The sequence below is a fragment of the Lissotriton vulgaris genome, chromosome 4_1 (assembly GCF_964263255.1).
Source record: "Lissotriton vulgaris chromosome 4_1, aLisVul1.2, whole genome shotgun sequence".
In the NCBI taxonomy this organism is placed as follows: domain Eukaryota; kingdom Metazoa; phylum Chordata; class Amphibia; order Caudata; family Salamandridae; genus Lissotriton; species Lissotriton vulgaris.
Window position 1 is genome coordinate 2,066,485,790 of NC_141691.1, and position 8,703 is coordinate 2,066,494,492.

General features: G+C 42.5%; 1 pseudogene across 1 annotated transcript in view; it reads left to right on the forward strand.

Annotated features, from left to right (window-relative positions):
- LOC147725000 (uncharacterized) overlaps positions 1–7,563 on the forward strand; it is a 101,795-nt pseudogene extending 94,232 nt beyond the window's left edge. The window contains exons 3-4 of the transcript XR_015309947.1: positions 1,858–4,266; positions 4,355–7,563. The product of XR_015309947.1 is annotated as an uncharacterized LOC147725000 (transcript). The remainder of the gene's footprint in view (positions 1–1,857; positions 4,267–4,354) is intronic.
- Positions 7,564–8,703: the final 1,140 nt, after the last annotated feature.

Sequence of the window (8,703 nt, forward strand, 5' to 3'; positions counted from 1 at the left end):
TATTACCACAAATACCACTGTACATCTAATCTCCTGTGAGGGACTGATGCCATATCTTCTGATAGCCAATGAGCATTATTCGCAAAACCCCAATCATGATGGGCGAATAGAGAGGGACGAGTAGTTAGTACTGAGGAAGAGTGCTGGTAGATGAAAGGTAGTGGTTGATTGTGACTGGTGGTGGATGTGGGTGAGTGTTGTGTTTGGAAGGTGAATGCTTAGTGTGAAGAACTAAGTGAGCAGCCTCACCTGGACTAATCAAGTGCCAAATGTGGCTAATGTAATGACGCACAGAATGGAGGATCAAAATTCCTACTCTCCTTTTAATTGCTTTTTAAACTGTTGTGAATATCTGTTGGTAAAATGTGTGTGTCAGAGGATTGAATAAGCAACACAACAAGGAAGCAAAAGGGCACTTTTTAGACTGTTGAAAAATAATAAAGCCAGAATTGGACCACCTTTGACACTCTTGAACCATAATAAATAGGTTTTTCCTGGAACACATAAAGTGGCAATTTGGATGGAGCCTGGTGCAGTTCCCTCCAGAGTAAAACAAAGTTTAAATTGCGTTCTGTTTATGAAAATGTTCTCCCCTCATGGCTCCCAGAGCAACTAGGCTACTCCTTCTGCAGAAAGGTAGCAGCAGTGACTTGAATAATGATATTCACGAAAGGAATTAAAGCAGTATATTGCAACGAAAGTAGGAGTTTTTTTCCTGCTGTGGGTCGGACCTCTTGTGCTATCCTCTTTGTATTGGAAACTTTACATTGAGGTTGTTTTTCTTATATTTTAGAAGCCTCGTGTGGCCCACCTGGAGCAAGGGTCAACTAGTTAATCGAGGAAAATCCCCATTTAATGGTGGTCCAGTGGAGTATTTCTATCAGTGAAGTTGGGTTAACTTCTCCAGTATTTAAAGTGGTAGGAAATTGGGATGCCAATTATTCTGATTATCAGCCCTTTGAGGTGTGTGTTTTTCCCAAACAAGTGTGTCCTTGTGCCAGCAATTATGCAGTATTGAAAGAAGCTCTTGTTTGAGGAATAAAAAGGATTCAGGTGTTTCATAGCGTTTACTGGGATGAAGTCCTTATGGGAGACTGAAGGTGAAAGACCATAAGTGAGACCTCTGCCATTGGCTCAGATTGTAATAGCATGTTCGTAGGTGAGGCTCGTCTTGCATAGTCATCCAGGATTACAGGAGGAGAAAAGTGTCTGGGTTTTTGAAATGTATTTTTTGGAATGGAATATTCTCACATAGCTCCTCTGGTGGCGTAGGAGAGGACTGACTTGCTTTAGTATATTGTAATGTGGGAGTGATATGAGAAAGCTCCTTTGATGTATTTGAAGCACTGCTAATGTGCTCAGAAAATTAATCAAATATTCATTGCTTTATGGAATGGTAGTTCATAAAGTCAACCAGAGCATGCCATCCTTCAAACTGTGCTTCCAATTGACTGCTGTTTGGGGTCTCAATGAATGGAGGAACCTTCACAGGGTCAACTGGTCCTTAAAGTCACTTGTCAAGTTAGGTGAGATTACTGGTGCTGGACTTGGCCTGGAAACCAATTAAGTGTCATGTTCAAGGGGCTCCAGACTTCAAGAGGCTGTACCTCGAAACTGGGCTGTTGTGATCAGGATTGGCAGCAGTGTCCACCTAACCTGCAAATTCAGCAGTTGAAACTAGGACACTGTATTGTCTTTTAAGGCTCTAACTTTAACTTCAAACCTCAGCATATCTTCTGCAGTATTCCTCTGTCAATGCCTCTCTTGTCTTCACAGTAACTCCTTCCTCATCCCTCTTTTCAATCTTTAAGCCACCTGGCTGTGACAACCTCACTGACGTTTGTTTCTCAATCACAGAACCGAAGGAGCTGATGAACAGACCTGCAGTTCCCCTGCACCAAAAAAGTCCGGAGCAGCATCACCAGAAGAAAAAATTGTATCAGTGTGACGAGTCTGTGAAAACATCTACATGGAAGCTTGCGATGTATACACACTCTACAAAACGTTCTGGGGTAAAACAATGAACTAGCTTGAGCAAGAACTTCATACAGAGCTGATCTTTGTGGACAGTGTGAAGCTCCATACCATGAATAATTATCAGTCTACGGAGTGAGAAATGTTTACTTAGAGCTTTTATCTATATGTACCGCAGAGTTTGTGTTCTGGCGATAAACCATATTTGTATACTCTTGAGAAAACATACCATTGTAAGGAGGATTAGAAGAGCTTCACTCACCAAAGAAATCATGTGAATTACCTGAGAATGCGTATTCAGAGACATAGCAGTGTACATAACCTGAGAAAAGCTGCACTACTGGCTCTTTGCTGCACAGGCATCAAAATGTTTGTTCTGAGGATATGTCCTATCAGTGTATGGAATGAGAAACCTTATCAGTGAAACACTTTGCTGTGAAGAGCACACTGTTACATCAGAGAATACATACTGGTGAGAAACCCTATCTGTACTAAATGTGGACAGGCTTCAGTCATAAGACAAATATGTTAAGTCCCCAAAGCATCCTCACTGATGAGAAACCCTGTTGGTGCACAGAATGTGGGGAACACTTCACTCAGAGAAGCACACTAATCATACATCAGAGAATCCCTACTAGTGAGAACCCCTGCAAATACACTGAATGTGGAAAAAGCTTCAATGAGCAGCAAAGTCTGACGAATCATCAGAAAATCCATACTGGTGAGAGACCCTTTCAATGTACAGAATGTGGAAGTAGCTTCACGCAGTCAAGTGCACTGCTTGTACATCAGAGAATCCATACTGGTGATAAACCCTACCACTGCGCAGAATGTGATAACAGTTTCAGTACAAAGTACAGCCTTGTGCAGCATCAGAGAATCCATACTGGTGAGAAACCCTACCACTGTGCAGAATGTGACAACAGTTTCAGTACAAAGTACAGCCTTGTGAAGCATCAGAGAATCCATACTGGTGAGAAACCCTACCACTGTGCAGAATGTGACAAAAGTTTCAGTGCAAAGCACCACCTCGTGCATCATCAGAGAATCCATACTGGTGAGAAACCCTATCAGTGTACAGAATGTGGGAAAAAGTTCCCTCAGAAGGGAAGGCTTTTGGTACATCAGAGAATCCATACAGGAGAGAATCCTTATCATTGTACAGAATGTGGGAAAAGCTTCAGTGTCCAGTACAACTTGGTGCGGCATCAGAGAATCCATACTGGTGAGAAACCCTACCACTGTGCAGAATGTGACAACAGTTTCAGTACAAAGTACAACCTTGTGCAGCATCAGAGAATCCATACTGGTGAGAAACCCTACCACTGTGCAGAATGTGACAAAAGTTTCATTGCAAAGTACAACCTCGTGCAGCATCAGAGAATCCATACTGCTGAGAAAACCTATCAGTGTACAGAATGTGGGAAAAAGTTCCCTCAGAAGGGAAGGCTTTTGGTACATCAGAGAATCCATACAGGAGAGAATCCTTATCATTGTACAGAATGTGGGAAAAGCTTCAGTGTCCAGTGCAACTTGGTGCGGCATCAGAGAATCCATAGTGGTGAGAAACCCTTTCAGTGTACAGAATGTAGGAGAAGCTTCACTCAAGCAAGTGGACTGCTCGTACATCAGAGAATCCATACTGGTGAGAAACCCTATCAATGTACAGAATGTGGAAGTAGCTTCACGCAGACAAGTGCACTGCTTGTACATCAGAGAATCCATACTGGTGAGAATCCCTAACATTGTTCAGAATGGGGGAAGAGCTTTACTGAGAAGAAAAATCTTTTGCTACATCAGAGAATCTACACTGGTGAGAAACCCTATCAGTGTACAGAATGTGCGAAAAGATTCATTATGAAATACATCCTGCATCAACATCAGAGAAGCCATACTGGTGAGAAACACTTCAACTCTGCTGAATGTGGAAAAAGCTTCAGTAGGATGCGTGGGCTGGTGAATCATCAGATAATCCATACTGGTGAAAAACCCTTTCAATGTACAGAATGTGGGAAAAAGTTAATTTCGAAGGAAATGCTTTTCATACATCAGAGAATCCATACTGGTAAGAAACCCTACGACTGTTCTGAATGTGATAAAAGCTTCAGTGGAAAGGGCAACCTCGTGCAGCATCAGAGAATCCATACTGGTGAGAAACCCTATCAGTGTACCAAATGTGGGAAAAGATTCATTTTGAAGTACAGCCTGCATCAGCATCAGAGAAGACATACTGGTGAGAAGCCCTACAACTGTGCTGAATGTGGAAAAAGCTTCATTATGAAATCCAGCTTGGTGCGGCATCAGAGAATGCATACTGGTGAGAAACCCTGCCACTTTGCTGCAGTGATAAAAGCTTCATGTGAAGGGCAACCGGGTGCAGCATCAGCAAATTCATACTGGTGAGAATCCTTATCCATGTATAGAATGTGAGAAAAGCTTCACTCAGCAGCGAGGGCCTTTACTACATCAGAGAGTCCATACTGGTGAGAAACCCTACCACTGTACAGAATGCAGAAAAAGCTTCACTCGAAAGAGCACACTGTTGGGTCGTCAGAAAATTCATACCGCTGAAAATTCTTTTCAGTGTGCAGACTGAGGGGCAAAAGATTTGTTAACACATACAATTTGTCGGTACATCAGAGAATCCATACTGGTGAGAAACCATATCCATGTACAGAATGCGAGGAAAACATCACTCATAAGAGAAGGCTTTTGGTGCATCTGAGAATCCATACTGGTAAAAACCCTATGACGGTGCAGAATGTGGAAGCAGATTTATTGAGAAGAGAGAACTTGTAAAGCATCAGAGTTCATACTAGTGAAAAAACAATAAAATGTGAGTAAAGCTTTGTTAAGAAGAGAGGGCTGTTGGCCATACTGGTAAGTAACTCTATTGGTGCACCGAATGTGGAAAATGCTTCGGTGAAAAGCAGAGATTAGTGAATCATCGAGTATTTATACTGGTGAGAAATCTTGTCATTGTACTTAATGTGGGAAAAGAATAAAGATTCAATAATACTCACTATTTGTTGATGCATCATAGAGACTAGAATGGTAAAAAACCCTACAATTGTTCTGAATGTGGAAAAAGATTCATTTCGTGGATAACATTAGTGAAGCATAAGCAATTCCATAATGGTGAGAAACACTATCCGTGTATTGAATGTGGAAAATGCCTTATTCATAAATCCGGTTTCTTAAAACATCAAAAAATCCATACTGGTGAGAAACACTATCAGTGTCCTGAATGTAGGAAAAGCTTTGCTGCAAAGAGAACACCATTGAGATATCACAGAACCCATCCTGGTGATAAACCTTAACAGTGTACAGAATGCTGTAAAAGAATTTTACAATGTGTTGGTACACCAAAGAATCCACACTAGTGAGACATCTTATGAGTGCACAGAATGTGGGGATGCTTTTCTCTGAACAGTACACTACTGAGCCATCAAATAATCCATACATGGGACACACTATATAAATACACAAAATGTGGGTAAAGCTTTAATCAAAGCACAAGTCTTTTCCAGCTTTGGAGGATGCATAATTATTCAAGGAAGATTTAGTGTGGTAAATGTGAGAAAAACCCACACTGCTGAGAAACCCTGTTTGGGCATATAATTTGTGGAAAAAGTCACTCAAGCGAGCAAACTGTTCAGACATCTGATAATCCATACTGGTGAGTAACCCTTCCACTGCACAGAATGTGGAAAAAGCTTTAGTGAGAAGTGCGATCCTAGTGATTTTAAAGAAAAACTTTCCCAACTGAATTAACATCAGAGATTCAGCGATGATAGTCTATGGTATTCCCTCACTGCCATCAGTGCACCTGAAATAGTGGACTACGAGGTGCCCCTGACAATCAGAGGGGCATAATTCGCTACACCCGACAAGCGGCAACCACCCCCTCCCCTCCATGACCGGTATGTGATAAGGTGTGACCGGTGCACGGAGCGACATGGACTGGGACTGGGAGCTCACGCGCCTGAAGCCGGAGACTGCTAGCATCTACGCGCACCAGGAGCCCGCGAGCCCGCAAAGAGCTGGGTCTGGTGACCCGGGGCGCGATCCAACAGAGCTTGCACACTGCCAGCCCCTGGCAAATGCTACATTGCACAGAGCCTCCTGGATTGGCTTTAAAGAACAAGGACAGGGGCACCGGACAGCTCAGACTGCAGAATGTAAGGGGTCTGAACTGGAGAAGGGAATTGTACAACTTAGTTTGTACATCTCAGATACAGCCGTGATTGTCTCTCAGGAAAAACTGGTCTCTCTGTGTGTTATAGTAAAATGGATACCTATATGACAAGGTTCACATGTTATTAAACAACAGCTTCCTTTCTGTGTTGTGTCTTGGTGCGAGTGCCTGACCAGAAAAAAATAAGAAGGGACATTGTTGTTTGACCTTGTCTACTGTTCAGACTAAATCCCAGGAACGAACAGAACGAGAAAACAGCAGGTTCTGTGTGAAAATATAATGTGGCACAGAAGCAAATGTGAGTAGGTGGTAACATGTGCAAAGCTAATGCACAGTGGTGCACAGTGAGGCTAACATAGGGAAAACTACATTAGGCCCTGTATAAAAAAAATGACAAGATCTTTCCATGTTCATTACACCTGTTAGTCTTGGGGTGGTTTCTCTCCCAAACATTTTGCCTTACGCCGCCATATTTTATCTGATCTCATTTTTGTTGGCCTAAGGACTCAGGTAAATTTACCAATGCTGACCACTGCTAAGCATGCATGCTTACTCCCTAAAACATGGTAACACTGGCTTACATCCAGTTAGCACAATTAATTTAGTTGTTAGTCCCTAGTAAATTAGTATTGCAGGTATCCAATTTTAATTGTGATGTAATTGTTGCCACATATCACAAGTGGTTTGCGCTAAATACATGATATTTCTATTGTACATATTCCTTGTAAAAAGTTTAAATCCATACAATTACAATGTCACTATGTTATGTTTTTTCTAAAAAATACCATGTGAGAATTACGGTGTCACTTTGTAACATCAATATCACCAGCAGCATCACTTAATGTTTCAATGTTCTATGTACATACTTGTTATTCTTTCTGAATCTACAAGATGTGGAATCGTAAAGGTTTTCTAAAATATGGAACCAACACCACGTTTTAGCCTTCTCCCTCAATTAAGAGATATGACATGCCAAAACACACGTACGCCACGTAGCCTTCCCAGTTAAATAGGGCAGAGCTGCGCGGCACTTTCACCATTCATTGCCGCACCGAGACGGATTCAGGCGTCCCAGCTAAGCTCGTACAAGTGATCGCTCAGGCGGTACATACCGCAAATCTCTTCACCGACTGGTGAAGAAACCTGTATAAATGGCATAAGAATCCTCCAAGTCAGGATATCTCGAAACAGGGTGTCGGCTGACACCGAAACTTCCAAACGGCTACTGAAGAATCCTCTAGCTGTCCACGTCCACAGGCTGTCGCTCTCTTATTGTCCTGATGAAGACCCGCCCCAGATGCAAATAATTCTGCACTAACGTCTAGGGTCAAAACGTTGACGTTACTTTTGCCAATCCGTCCATCCTAAGCCACAACACAAACAAAGAAAATAATATGATTGTTGTGACCTAAAGTTTTCAAATATGGACTGATGAAACTCTGTTTTTCTAAAATTGTAAATACGTCATCTTCACTTATTCAATGCCTACAACCTCACGGGCCGGCTGCATTCGATGAAACATGTCATTTGCTCTCGTATATATACACAGCCAATGTGCCGACAACCTGGAGGCCCGGCGGCAGAATTCAATAGCATACACTTCTTCCCACTGTTGCGTGGTACACATTAGTCCAAGGTCCACAAAGTGTTTTTGTCGTAGTAACGGTGAACGTGAACTTGGGGTATGGTTTTCCCACAATAATCATGCTAAACATAAGTCTGTGATTGCTGTAATCTTGCCAGTCACATAAATGTAAGTACATACATAGCAAGTCCATAGAAATAGCAGCCTCCTCGAACATGACAGACCTCCGTCTGACCTGTCACAGCAATGATATATCAATAAGGACGACAAATCCAAGGGATACTCAAGCACAAGATCATTGCAGGACTCAACCCTCAGCCGTTTAGTCTGGCATCCATGTTGCATGCTGGGACCTTATAGCAGGTCTACACGCATCCATAGACCATATGTCATAACCTATACTGTGCAGTTAGGCCCTCCTACTCCCTGAAATCTGCAGCGCATCCATAGTCATAATAAACCAACACGGAGAAGCACCTTATCAAAAGTACAATAATCCCACCCTTACGGACTCATCTACACATCAAACCCTTGTAGATCTCTATTAGGCATTTGCCATATCTGTAGTGCATTGACCCTCCAATCCCACATCCATTGCTGTATCCGCTCCTCCCTGACTCCCATCGTCAGATGAATTTGTAGTGGCTACCAAGTACTCCCTTACCGGACCCCATATGTCCCTGGCCCTGCTGCTCAATGGTTGTGTATCAGCATATACCGTGTTCTGTTCCTGACAGTATAGTAAATCATTCAGCCAATCCTTAAATTTCGGGGCACGGCCCCTCCCCCACCTACATGCAACCCTTCGCTTTGCTAGCAAAAGTGCGACGTTTACAAACTTCCTGTTCGACTTGGGTACCTGCAAAGTATATCCCAGTAGTATAGTAAGTGGATCTCTTTCAATCGTATCACCCAACATAGCCTGTAGTGCTGTGTGAACCTGAGT